The sequence below is a fragment of the Euprymna scolopes genome, chromosome 20 (assembly GCF_053919585.1).
Source record: "Euprymna scolopes isolate OS-2025 chromosome 20, ASM5391958v1, whole genome shotgun sequence".
In the NCBI taxonomy this organism is placed as follows: domain Eukaryota; kingdom Metazoa; phylum Mollusca; class Cephalopoda; order Sepiida; family Sepiolidae; genus Euprymna; species Euprymna scolopes.
This window is the reverse complement of record NC_136501.1, coordinates 7,501-22,657: the sequence shown is the minus strand read 5'-3', so window position 1 is coordinate 22,657 and position 15,157 is coordinate 7,501.

Here is a 15,157-nt window from a genome sequence, read left to right as displayed (position 1 = left end):
CCAATATTTATACACCTTCCCACAGAACAACCACCAGTCAACAGCGGAATAGCTAAAAATTTGTAAATTATCCATCACTGTTTTGTGATCACACAGGTGGCTAAGAAAATGGTTAATAAATAATATTATGTTCCAGCATTCTATCCTGAATTGCCCCAGGAATGTTCCCTTTGTGTCACTGAAGAGCAGTATTTCCTTTTTAGCCTTTTCAGCTCCAGAGTAGGTTCTGCATCACCACCTGCATTCTTCCTCCCTGTAAGATCATATTTCTTTACAATTGGGACAGGTGACATTTGTAAGTAAGACCCCTTGCCATTGCATAACAGTTCTGCTCTTTTCTTCTGTTAAAGGAGCTTTGCAATTCTTATGAAGTACATATTTTGCCAACTGTCACAAGAATCTGTGAGACTCATGTGTCCGGAAGATAAATCCAAATTGATGAAATTAAGTGAAAAAAATAAATGCAATTAAGAAAGTAAAAAAAGATTGTCCATTTTGATATCGGGAAAATATCAGGAGGAGTGGGGTGGGGGTCATTTCAGCCTTGAAGCCGAAAAATGTTTTGGGGGCCATATTTTGGCCCTTTTCGCTCATTTTTGGTGTTTTTTTCCTAAATGGGAAAGAACATGCCATCAGTGAAAATGATAGCGATTAAGTTTGATACTGAATGTCTTCAAATATGGATAACTACTTGTGTAAAAAAATGTGACATTCATTTTCAGCATACCTGAAAACCTGGACAGTCGACAATTAAAAGGTGAATGCCGACAGATTGGTAAACTAAAAATTTACCACAAAAACGTTTTTGTTTTTCGTTTTTTTGGGGGGAGGGGGTATTCAATTATAGAACTTGAATAGTTTTTGATAGGTGCTTCTGCAGTTTAATTAACTTTTTTCCGTGAGTAACATGCCAACATTAACCGAGTCTCTACAACACAACCGCCCCCTCCCAAATGTAAATAGAATTTTTGTGAAATATTAAATGGTTCTTTTGCTTGTTAATCTCAGCGCGTTGCTCGCCCCTCCCCCAAAAAAAGAACAATAAAAAAAAATGTTTTTGTAAAACGTTTGTGAAAACTTACTGACAGCATTTATTTATTTTTTTTTAATTGTGCCTCCAAAAAATGAAAGTAATCAAAAGAATAACATTCAATAATAATAAAGTCAATTTGGTATACCTTTTTAGTATCATTTTTACATAAGTCCAACTCCCCGTTCACATTGGAAATGTCGGTATTTATAGTATTTCCATTATGTTTACAACGAATAAACACCATAACATCCCCAATTTAAGAACGGCTTTCGAAATAGACACCCCAACCTCCCATGTTAAGAACGGCTTTCGGAATAGACACTCCCAACCTCCCCATGTTAAGAACGGCTTTTGGAATTGACACCCCAACCTTATCAGCCCCCGAAAACCTATAAAAGTTGACATGATGAATGGGAACGATGAATTGGACGTAATGTAAAAATGTACCGAATTTAAAATGGAACGAAATTTAAAATTCGGTTATATTTATAGAACAACCGTAAAACAAAGCATTCTTTGCAAGTTTTACCCTATTTTTCTTTTATAAAAAGTATTTCATCTACTTAGTATTAAATGAGGTGAAAACTATTTTTTATTTTATGAAAAATATTTCTAATAATTTAAAGTGTCTGCCATGGATGCATGGTCCTTGTGACTACGCGCGTGTGCGAACAAACGAACGTACATTTCAGTAAGAATCGCAGCAGCAGCAATAACGAAAGTAGAGAAATGGCGTAAAATAGTGCAAGGGTCAATACCATGCAAACGGTAAATTTATGACGGATTTGAATATCAGATTCGTTGTCAGCGACACCGAAAACCCATATAAAAATAAATAAAAAATATTGGTCGATGTTCTGTTGTAGTTAAAGTAAACATTTACCCAATATTTAAATGAAAGGTTCTGGACAACAAACGTTTCTATAAATATTACTAACAACAGTTTTTTTCTTGATGTGTTATTTTTTTTATGTATATTGGAATCGACATTTTCCTTTAAAGAATTTGTTACAACCCATAACGAACTCTCTTAATGATTTTTTGGTGCTAGTGCAATTTTTAAAATAGTATTTTCAAGTTTAATTAAAGTTTTACAATGTCTGTTTTTATTAAATTGTTAGGTGAAAGTACAGAATAAGTACGCAACACCCTCCCATGTTAAGAATGGATTTCAAAATAATAACGTTTCATAATTCATTTCATAATAAATTTCAGCATTGATCAGTAAGTGCATCGAGTACCGATTTTTTTTTTAGTATATTAATATCGACTTAACGAACCCTCTTCAAACAAACAAAAAATAAACAGATTTGTGACAGAGTATACTTACTTGTATTTTAAAAAAAAACGTCTTTAACAACTAACAATTATAACACGATTAAAGTGTAAAATTCAAGATGGTGACCAAAAAAGTAGGTCCGCAAAAAAAAATCTTAGAGGTATAAATTTTAAAAATAAATAAAGAGAACTAATTTAACAAAAGTATTGATCCTTTTGGAATTGAAAGTAAAGTAATTTATAAAAAAATTAAATTACGGAAATTCATTGAATAGAAAGTTGATTATAGTTAATTTTAAGGCATGGTAGTAAATACGAGGCGAATGTGTTTATTTTAATGTCAAGAACGACCGAGAGATGTCAATTGTCCGCCAAAGAAGAGGGGTCGATAACTCTTCCTTTTCTCAAAGTGCGTGCAAACTGAAATTATATTTTGCTACATTTTTATACAATTTTTCTGTACAAAAATAAATTATTCTTAAACCTCTATAAATGTTTCATATTTTAAAAATTCTATTTTGCTACATTGACAAACAAAAATTATAGGTACTCTTTGGGCGTTGAGTTCTATGGCGACAAGCGACGAAGCGTCGCTCCCTTCATGACGCATGTGTATCAGAATTTTTGTAGGAATTTTTGACACCCCTAACACGAAACTGCGAATAAAATATAAAAATCTCGTAATTTCTCTGTTAAAAGTGGGTTATTTATTTTCTTTATGGATTATACTTCCAAAATAAACTATCAAAGTTGTTTTAAAAGTAATAGCAATATTTATTTTTAAACAGTAATGAATTTTCCGAACTCAATATTTTTCAATTTTTTAACTTTAAAAATCTATCAAAATTTTTCTATTGATTCTATTTTTACGATATTTTCAGGGTCAATGTGAAATTTTATGTTCTTTCCAATAAACTGAATATAATATTTTAGACAAACGTTTTTTTTTTATTCATGCCCCCCCTCATTTTCACGTTTCTATTAAAAAGTAAATAATTAATTTACTCACCGAAAAGTAAATAATTAATTTACTCACAAATTGAAGAGAAAAGGTCAATAAATAATATATTCAAATTTAAAACAAAAAAAAAAAAACGTAGTGTTTTTTAGAATTTTACCTGTAAAGTTTGAAGTTTAAAACCTTTTTTTAAAAACACGTTATTTGTTTTTCCTTTTTTTAAATTTTTTTTTAATGGAACCTTGGTCCTTGCTCCTTTAATTGAAAAAAAATTAGGGCTTGAATAACATTTTTCGAGGAGTTATAAGCTTGGAAAGACAGGGGGTTGAATAATTCACGCTTCGCAATTTGAAATGTCTATTAAAAAGTAAATGATTAATTTATGTACCAAAGTCTTATATATCACAAATTGAAGAGAAAAGGTCAATAAATAATATATTCAAATTTAAAACAAAAAAAAAAAAAAACTGTTTTTTAGAAATTTACATGTAAAGTCCGAAGTGTAAAACTTTTTAAAAAAAAAAACACGTTGTTTTTTTTTTTTTCGTTTTTGTTTTTTTAATGAAACCTTGGTCCTTGCTCCTTTAATTGAAAAAAAAAATTAGGGCTTGAATTACATTTTTCGAGGAGTTATAAGCTTGGAAAGATGGGGTGGAATTATTCACTATTTTCACGAAATTTCTGACACACCTACGCACGCACACGTCGCATGCGCACGTAACGATTATTTGTCACATTATTTATTTATTTTGAAAAAAGTTTTACTCTTTATGAATCTTAAAAGAAAAAAGTTACTAAACATTTATTAATAATGTCTCACTTTTACAGACATTTGTTTTTAAATTTCTTTTTAAATGACGACTTTTATCGACTTTTTTTTTAAAATAGCATTTGCGGATGGGTAAAAAACGAAAAAAATAACTAAACCATTTACTGATAATTTCTCACTTTTACAAATATTTTTAACAAATAAAGGTTATCAAAGTCAAGATAAGTTATTTTTCTACTTAATTGGATAAGTTTTGTTTTGTTTTTCTTTAATGTAAAATGTTTATTCAGTTGGAAAAAGCGAGTAATGTTGAACCACGCTGCCGATAAAAGTCGTCATTTAAAAAGAAATTAAAAAACAAATGTCAGCATACCCATCCGCAAATGCTATTAAAAAAAAAAACAAGAAAAAAGTCGATAAAAGTCGTCATTTAAAAAGAAATTTAAAAACAAATGTCTGTAAAAGTGAGACAGTATTAATAATAATCGTTTAGTTACTATGGCAACGTCAGTAAATAAAAAAAAATGTTACGTGCGCATATGTCAGGAAGGGATCGACGCTTGTTTTTTTCTGCTGGTCGCCATGGAACTCAACGCCCAAGGAGTACCAAATTATATTTTGATATATGTTGATACAATCTTACTGTGAAAAAATCTTTCTGTAAAAGTTTCATGTTTTTAAAATTCTATTTTGCTACATTTACAAACTAAAATTATATTTTGATACATTAAATCACTCTTTGAAAAGAAATTATATTAATATATTAAAATTATATTTTGATACATTTTTTATTCAATAAATGTTTCGATTTTCATATATTTTTGTGTTATTTATTTCGTTATATATTTTTGCGTTACGTAAACATCTGTTTAATGTTCACATAATGGCCGCTAGATGCCATTTCTTTTTCGAAAAACAGGGGTCGATAACTCATCTCTGTTGCTAATATGTCACTGTCATGCAGAAGTGCCAATTTTAATTTATAGTTATTTACGGGAAATTGGGTAAAATTGTGTTTTTCTTAGAAGTTATAAAGTAAGCGATGAAGAGTTCACACAGAAGACATAATTTGGAACGAATATTTTAGATTACATGTGCAATGGCGATGGACTTTTTTTTTTTAGTAAAAACACAATAACAGTAATTCTCAATGAATTTTCGTAATGTTTCGATATAAATACTATTTTCGATATGACAATTAAGTAAGTAATATTATTTGGCGCTGTTTTACAATTTGTCTTTGTGCTGAAGGAGACAACTCTTATTTACTAAGAAATTCATTCATTTTTATCTCATAATTTAGGACGCTCAAACCGACGATACTTTTTATTAAATTGTAATATATGGCGATACGGAGTTATTCCCCCTTCACCAATAACTTTAATCGTGTTGACTTAGCGTGTATTATTTCCCCCTTGTCTATACGCTCTTCAGTAGAGAACTATATTCTAAAGAAAACACTCCTGTATATATTTTATCGTGTATTAAAGCCTTCCGTTTTTAAGGTTATTTCTGTCTTTTTCTCTACTCACTTCAATTTAATACACGATAAGATATTAAATATATATAACTACGAAAGGACGAAGATGGACAAATTCTTAAAACCTGACAAACTGGATACACTTCCTAACAGCGCTTCCTCTACAAAAATATTCAACCACTGGTATCGGACTTTTTCGGCTTTGATGAGGAGAACTGAAATACGGGATGATACCGATAAACTAGACCTGCTGATTACGTACATTTCCTCGGATGTCTATGAATACGTAGTGGAGCAACAAACCTACGAGGCAGCAATCAATTGAGTCAGGGAATTATACGTTAAACCCATCAACGAAATTTTCGCCAGACACGTGCTGTCAACTTGCGTACAAAAAGAGGGAGAAACCATTGACGAGTACGTGCAAGAATTACGACTTCTATCAAAAGAATGTAATTTTAAAGCAGTTGACGCAGCACAAAACCGGGATGAGACGCTTTTATTACCGGTCTACGATCGAACACCATCAGGCAACGGTTATTGGAAAACAGGACTCTCGACCTAGATACCGCCATTGACCAAGCTAGGGCACTCGACACAGCTCAGAAAAATTGCGAATCTTATTCGCTCTATTTTCCACCAGTCAGTGCTTCTACAACCAAGAATGGGAACGTTTCAATGATGGAAAATTGTGCCGTGCTCCCCAACACAAAATCACGGTGTTATTTCTGCAACGGACCATGTCACGATTGCCAATTCTGCCCAGCTAAGGAAAGCACATGTCGCCAATGTAACAAAATCGACCATTACGTGAAAGTCTGTCGGTTCAGGCCAAATACAACTACTTCAGCTTCAATACATTCGTCAACTGAAACACACAGACTTGCTACTATTACAAACAACAATAAGTCCGCACCCGTAACAGTAGCTTCAGTTTCAACGGCAGCTTTTTCTCTTTGTTCCTCTTCATCGATACTAAGGCAAGCCACTGTATACATAATGATTGGAAAAAATGAAGCTGCGGCATTAATGGACACCGGGAGCTCTGGATCTTTCATTTCGCTCGATTACGCGAAAAGAAATAAATTAAAAATAAAACCCGCTTCAGGATCCGTCTCCATGGCCTCTTCACCACTGAACGCTCCAGTAAAAAGACTTTGCTCAGTCAACCTCAACTTGCTAGGTGAGTCTTACCCAAATACTCCTCTCCCTGTACTACCAAATCTTTGCAGTGATGTCATTCTTGGTCAGGATTTCATGAGACAACATTCTGGAGTCTTGTTTGCTTTCGGTGGTCCTAGGAAAGATCTTGTCGTGTCTAACCCTACTGCATGCAGCGTACCATCAGCTTCAGTAGACAGTCCCCCACTTTTTTCAAACCTTGCACCTAACTGAAAACCCATTGCTACTAGATCTAGGAGATTCGGAGGCAATGAAAGAAACTTTATCGAATCCGAAATAAATACGATGCTTCAGGAGGGAGTAATTGAAGAGAGTACATCTCCGTGTAGAGCTCAAGTTCTTCTTGTCTCGAATGAACGACAAAGAAAAAGACTGGTGGTTGATTACAGCCAAACAATCAATAAATTTACAAAACTAGATGCTTACCCCTTACCTAGAATGGATGACTTGGCATGGGAAATCTCCCGATATAAACTATACACATTACTAGACTTAAAAAGCGCCTATCACCAGATACCTATTCGGTAGGAAGAAAAACCGTATATGGCTTTTAAAGCTAACGGGAAATTATACCAATTTTGTAGAGTACCATTTGGAGTCACGAATGGAGTGGCCTGCTTCCAAAGAACCATAGATAATCTAGTAAAACAAAACGGCCTCCTTGGTACCTATGTGTACGTAGACAACATAGTAGTGGTAGGAATGACCCAGCAGGAACATGATAAGAACCTCACGAAATTCAGGGAGGTAGCTCGGCTACACAACCTGACCTTCAATGAAAATAAATCTGTTATATCAACAGAATCTATTGATTTTTTAGGCTACACTATATCTCAGGGTAAAATAAAACCCAACGCAGAAAGACTACGTCCACTGAAGGAACTGCCCACCCCAAGAGATAAAGTGGCACTACGGTGAGTTGTCGGGTTGTTTTCATACTACTCTCAGTGGATTCCCAAATTTTCAGACAAGATCAGACCCTTGATTATAGCCGACTCCTTCCCCCTGAAGCAAAATGCCGTGAAGGCATTCAAGGACCTCAAAGAAGAGATCAAGGGTGCCTTACTACACTCCATCGATGAGAATATCCCACTGGTAGTGGAAACAGATGCCTCTGATACAGCTGTTGTGGCTACATTGAACCAAGCCGGTCATCCTGTGGCTTTCTTCTCACGTACACTAACACCCACTGAGCGTAAACACGCCTCAGTCGAGAAAGAGGCTTGTGCCATAGTCGAAGCTGTCAAGAAATGGTCCCACTATTTATCTACTCGACATTTTACAATTGTCACCGACCAACAAGCAGTGCATTACATGTTCCACTCAGAGAGATTAGGTAAAATTAAAAACAATAAGATCCAAAGATGGAGGATGGAGCTGGGGTGTTATGACTACGACATAATGTACCACCCAGGCAAGAATAACATCCCTGCTGACACACTATCAAGAGAACATTGTGGAGCTGTTGTTAGCAGAGAAAAACTATTCGACCTCCATACTCGACTCTGTCATCCAGGCATCACCAGACTAACTCACTTCATAAAAATTAGAAACCTGCCATACTCGATAGAAGAGGTTAAAAAGGTATGTGCTGAGTGTCCTGTATGTGCCCGTTGGAAACCTCGTTTACACACACCAGACGCAGCGAAACTAATTAAGGCCGCACTACCAATGGAACGACTCAGGATGGACTTCAAAGGACCCTTACCTTCCAACTCCAAAAATCGATATATGTTGGTAGTGATCGACGAATATTCGCGCTTCCCATTCACCTTCACTTGTCCAAATATGACAACAGATGTGGTGATTAAGTGTATAAACCAGTTATTCGCCATTTTTGGAATGCCCTCATATATCCACACCGATCGCGGGTCTTCATTTGCGTCAAAGGAACTCCGGGAATACCTTACTGGTTTAGGCATAGCAACCAGTCGAACGACTCCATATAACCCTCAAGGGAATGGACAATGTGAATGCTACAACGGCATTGTCTGGAAACACGTACAACTGGCGCTAGCCTCTAGAAACCTCCCAGAAGCTCAATGGGAAACCGTACTCCCAGAAGTACTACACGCAATCAGATCTTTGCTCTGGACTGCAACTAACGCAACCCCTCATGAGAGACTATTTTCTTATCAACGACGCTCACCAAGTGGACACTCCCTACCTTCCTGGCTCGCTACACCGGGCCCGGTACTTTTACGTCGTCATGTTCGTACCAGTAAGTATGAATCCCTTGTAGAAGAGGTGCATTTAGTAGAAGCGAATCCACAATATGCACATGTGCGTTTTCCTGATGGAAGGGAATCGACAGTTTCCATTAGTGACTTGGCTCCAGTTGGTGACTTATCCTTAAGAAAAGACACAACCACCACCAGAAGTGAGGAAATTACACCTACACCGACACCAACTGAAGGACCAAACATGGAAGATGACCCGGCAGAGATGAGCATGACGGATGCTGAGAGCATCCGCCTGTCAGCAGAGGATGAGGATCCTGCATTAACCCAGGAACCTGAAAAGTTGAGACGGTCTACACGAGAGCGTCGCAAACCAGTACGATACGACAAACTCTAAATCTTTTAAGGATGGGAGAATGTAATATATGGTGATACGGAGTTATTCCCCCTTCACCAATAACTTTAATCGTGTTGACTTAGCATGTATTATCTCCCCCTTGTCTATACGCTCTTCAGTAGAGAACTATATTCTAAAGAAAACACTCCTGTATATATTTTATCGTGTATTAAAGCCTTCCGTTTTTAAGGTTATTTCTGTCTTTTTCTAACATTAAAAAACGTAAGCTGCGATTATTATTTTTTTTTTTAATGTAACGAAGTTAATAACATTAATAATACAAAATGTAGTCTTTACGCGACTATTAAGAGAATCGTTTCTGTTTTCGGTATTTTTACAAGACATTAAAAAAATGAAAATATCGAAAAATGGTTATATTGTACGTATCCGTTTTGGACTGAAGATCTCCGAAAAAAAATTAATTTAATTTGATCAAGTAGTTTTTTTTTTGTTTTTTTTTTTTACAGCGGAAAAACATGTTTTTATGAGAGCGTGTTGAAGTCAGCCATTATGGAAATTTTTAACACACCGCAGGGAGATAACTCCAGTTAAAGCGCTGAGACTCCCTCCTCATCTTTAACAATAGCTTTTCTTCCAAAAAATCGAACCTTTTGCTCGGTATCATAAATTGTTTTTTCGGTGTAAAAAAAACAACAACGAAAAAAAAAACTACTTGATGAAATTAAGTGATATTTTTTTTTCGGAGAACGGATATGACCTTTTTTTCGATATTTTAATTTTTTAATGTCTTGATTAAATTGTACAAGTACCCTGTTTTCATATCATAATTTACGATGCTAAAACCAACGAATCAACAATATTTTTATTAGAGTAAAACATTTAAAAAAGAAGCTGCGGCAACTTATTCTACATTTTTTATGACTACTCTTTTTAATTAAAAAGTAAATGTGAAAACTGCTGGGTCCTTCAGTCTCACTTCTTTCTTCACTTTTAGCCGGAACTTTCTTTAGGAAGGAACTTTCCTCTTCTCTCACCGTTTTCTCTGCTTGGGCAAAAGCAAAGCCGCCTTTCCATCTGAGTTTGGTCTTTTATTCCTCTGAAATCTTGGGAATTCTCGCGGTCAGTCTCACCCTTTTTCCCATAAAACCAACCATGACTACCGCTTCTTCTTCTTCCTCTCCCAACCTCCATGTATTGACAGTAAACAGAACAAACCTTCTGTCTTTTAGAGGTGAGTGCATTAGAAGAATTATTACTACACTCCCCCCTGATCCTATGATCACACATGGAACACTCGAGGAGGGGGGGGGATCTTTTACATCTTGTGCTTCTCCGTGACAGCACAGTCATTGTGTGTTCCTCAGGAATAATACCAACATTTACTGTGCCTTTATCTGAAATGTCATCAGCTAAGTCATCATCTCCACTTACACTTGGTGTTCGCTCACCCAACGTCTCATTGATGGTCATAAATCTCTCACTTCCACTTTCTGAAGGCATGTCAGAGCAGGCCATTGGTGGGCCGGATTCTACTATAGGTCACAGGTCTCTCACATGGCATGGCATTCCATCGACTGATATATTTTGTGTACTGGTATTCCCAGTCACACGTCCAACTGCATACTTTGTAGTACATCATCCGTGTAGAGCCTTTCCCCACACTCGGTCACCTGTTTTGTAAACAGTTTGCTGTTGATTGTCTATTGGTGCTGTTATTTCATCAATTCCTTTAAGCCATATGCAGTACCGATGGATCATATTGGAAGGTACTGTAGCAGATGACAAGTCATACTTTGGCATATGTTGTACCAATATGCTGCCTCTGGTATAGTACAGTGTTTTCTGATTGCAATCCTTTTAACACTTTTATGACATCTCTTGATGATGCTGTTATCGGAAGGAACATATGCACAATCAAATCGAAATCTGATTCTCCGTTCATCCATGAAGAGTTAAACAACCTGCTCCGAAAGGCAGTGTCATTATCCATTCAAATTTTTTATGGCAGACCCTGTTCATAGTTAAGTAGGTTGATTATACTTTTTGCATCCTACCGAGCAAGGCTTCACAAGGCAGCAAACTGAGCAGGGCTACAGTCAATCAATGTCGAAAAATGGGCCCCATCATTATGAGTGAGATCCATCGTTATTTTTTAAATTTTTTATTACATTTTCACCCCAAACAAGGCGCATTGCCACTTTGGTGTAGGGGGCTACTATCAGGGGCAACAACTACTGGGGTACTATGTTGGGATTTGGGCAGCAAGATGTCGATTCACGTTACACTTGAACTTCTGCATGTCAGTACAATTGGGGAAACAGTGGCCTGGAATGGAATTCCAGAGTTTAGCGGTTCTGGGGAGGAAGCTACTGGAATATAAAGATCTTTTACATCTAGGGATCTGTACTGTGTGGGGGTGGGATTTAGCTACCTGTCGCGTTTGTCGAGGGTGTCTACATAGTGGGGGTATAAGTGTCTGCAGTTCGCCAGAGCATTCACCGTTAAAATACTTGTAGAACAGGCCGAAGGATGCAGCATTACGTCGATGGGACAGAGGCTGAAGCTTAGATGCTAGTTCAGGGCCTATGAGATTTGCAGATCTCTTTTGAACCTTGTCTAGGAGCGAGAGACTAGTAGCAGATGCACCAACCCAAATGTGACAGCAATACTCCATACATGGGGGAAGGGTGGCCTTATAGAGGTACAGGATACTTTCGGGTGTTAGTAGTTTTCTAGCATGGTAGAGAGAGCTTACCTTCTTCACAGCAGCCCTGGTAACGCTTTCAATTCTATTCTATTTGTTTAATATTTACAGTCTCTTTTGACCAGTGTATGGATGACGGATTGATCGACTGACACTTTTTGCATTCTTGGATGATAGTTCTGTGCGAACCTTTTCTAGTCTCGCACAAAAACACACATTCACAGTTCAAGCTATGTCATATACATACGCACCCACAAACATGCGCGCACACATCCGCACACATGTACATTTATTCACGTTCGCATACATACACTCACATTCACGTGTATATACACACGTGCTAACGCACACATATGTACTCACACACGTGCACACGAACTTACACATGGACGACGTCACTTCCGCTTTCTAAGGAAATATACACATGCACAAATGACCACTGGAAACAAGTATAAAACAAAGAGCAACAACTGGCTTATTCCTTTTCGAGACTAGCCTCTTAGGTGGCTGGTCGGCGCGCTAGCTGCCGCCGTTTCGGTGCGCGCACACGCCTACCTCACGCCCACTTACTACTATGTATGGGGCACGAGCTAACAGACCGTATGTACACATTCATACTCTTTCTCTCTCTATCTACTACTGTTCCCTGAGAACACCTTCGCGTAGCTGACTACTAACTGATTTCTCTTCCCACGCGTGAACAAACGATAGTGACCCGAACTTGAGATGAACACACATTTCCTATTCTTTCTACAACACCAGTCCCGCAACGAACATTAGTTACACACGTGCGGACATGAGCACATGTTATTACTTAAAACATCCATTCTATTCATCAATTGAAGGAGTCTTTATTTCCATATGGTCCGTTACATAAGTGGTGACCCCTTTATTTAAAATGAAATGGATGAGGTTGAACGAGACACTCATACACACACAGACTCTCTCTCTACAACAATAAACCAGCTAACAACGAGAGACGCACGCGAAACAATGCACTTTTCTTCTCACCAGTTAACGAGAGACGCACGCCAAGCAATAAACTTTCTTTCTCACCAGTAAACAGCAAGAGACGCATGCCAAACTAACCACATGTGGTACCCTTTTCTTTCATTTGTTTCTTTCACGAAACAAATTCCTGTTCGTTTAATTCAATTTAACATGTTGTTCGTTTCTTCATTGAGACAATTCATTTTCCCTATTTTTCACCGCCTCAACAAAATGATCAGACTCGAACGCGAGGATCACGCATTTCCTCCCATGCCACAAGTCCACAACAAACTGGCGCCTGACAGACGCAAAAACGAATAAGCATGGCGACCCTACTTTTTTCTAAATTAATTGTTTTGAGCGAGACGCGCGTTTTATTTGATAAAGAAAAAAACGAACTTTTCAACAAGAAAACTGCTACCGACAAGGACCTCAACAAACAACAATGACGAAACCCTCGTCAGACTCGGCTAAAAACGAACACGAAGCTGTTAAATTCATAGCGAATTTAAAAAAAAAAATTCGAGCTCAACAAACATTTTCACGGTTTCCTGACATTACCCTGTAACAAACGCGAGGAGTGAAATCACATAGGCCAATACACATTCTCTCCCGCACAGCAGACGCAACAACAAAGAAACAGGACATCCCTATCAACACATTGGCAGAAGTTGAATCAACAATACGAGTTGAGATGCACCACGCATGCTGATAAACTCAAAACTTGGAAGTTTCGTTGACAGCCGGCAACCAAACTCATCGTTCAACAAGAACAAATGCGCGACTAGCGCCAGTCCAAATGATGCACACATTACCGCAGACTCACATGCGAAGATACCGTCAACTGGTCACACACACAACGTCACCACGAAACAAAAAAATTTTCCTTCCAAACAAACAATTCACTTCTCTGTCCAAGCAACTCTTTGCACACGTCAGCACACAACAAAAAACCAAACAAACAAATGTCAGCCTAAAAAAGAGTAAACGCATTTTCCATGCATAAGTAAATACTTTTTTTATGAACACACTCCATTTTTGACATTCCGTTCCTTTTGACGTTTTTCAAACAACCACACCAGCAGCAAAAAAAAAAAAAAAAAGAACAGGACAAAATTGCCAAAAACATTACCTACAAAAAAAAAAAAATATATATATATATAAATATATATACATTGCATGTATTTTTTTTTCCTAGGAAGGGGAGTATTGTGCGAACCTTTTCTAGTCTCACACAAAAACACACATTTACATTTCAAGCTATGTCATATACATACGCGCCCACAAACATACACACCCACGTCCACACACACGTACATTTATTCACGTTCGCATACATACACCCACATTCACGTGTATATACACACGCGCTAATGCACACATATGTACTCACACATACGCACACGTACGCACACATGGACGACGTCACTTCCGCTTTCTAAGGAAATATACACATGCACAAATGACCACCGGAAACAAGTATAAAACAAAGAGCAACAACCGGCTTCTTCCTTTTCGAGACTAGCCTCTTAGGTAGCTGGTCGGCGCGCTAGCCGCTGCCGTTTCGGCACGCGCACACGCCTACCTCACGCCCACTTACTACTATGTATGAGGCACGAGCTAACAAACCGTATGTACACATTCACACTCTTTCTCTCTCTATCTACTACTGTTCCCTGAGAACACCTTCGCATAGCTGACTACTAACTGATGTCAACTTCTTTGTCTACACGCTGGACTATCATTCTCATTTTCACTACAACACTCATTTCTCTTCCCATGCGCGAACAAACGATAGTGACCCGAACTTGAGATGAAAACACATTTCTTATTCTTGCTACAACACCAGTCCTGCAATGAACATTGGTTACACACGCGCAGATATGAACACATGTTATAACTAAAACGTTCATTCTTTCAACAGCAAATAAACAACTTTTATCTTATCCATCAATTGAGTCTTTGTTTCCTTCAATTCTATTCATTTCATTATTTTCTTGTCGCGAGCTAGGGTATTATATCCTGGTCCGTTACAGTTCACATAGTGGCTTTGGAAACACCAGGGTTAATCCTCTTCACAAAATAGTGTCCATTTCACACCAGGATGACCACTATGGTGGTGAACAATTTTGATCTGGTCTAACCCGACCAAGTTCACAGATGCAATGCAGACAGGGTGCACAGGGTCGGTATTCCTCTTACTCACATCAAGCCACTGCTGAGGT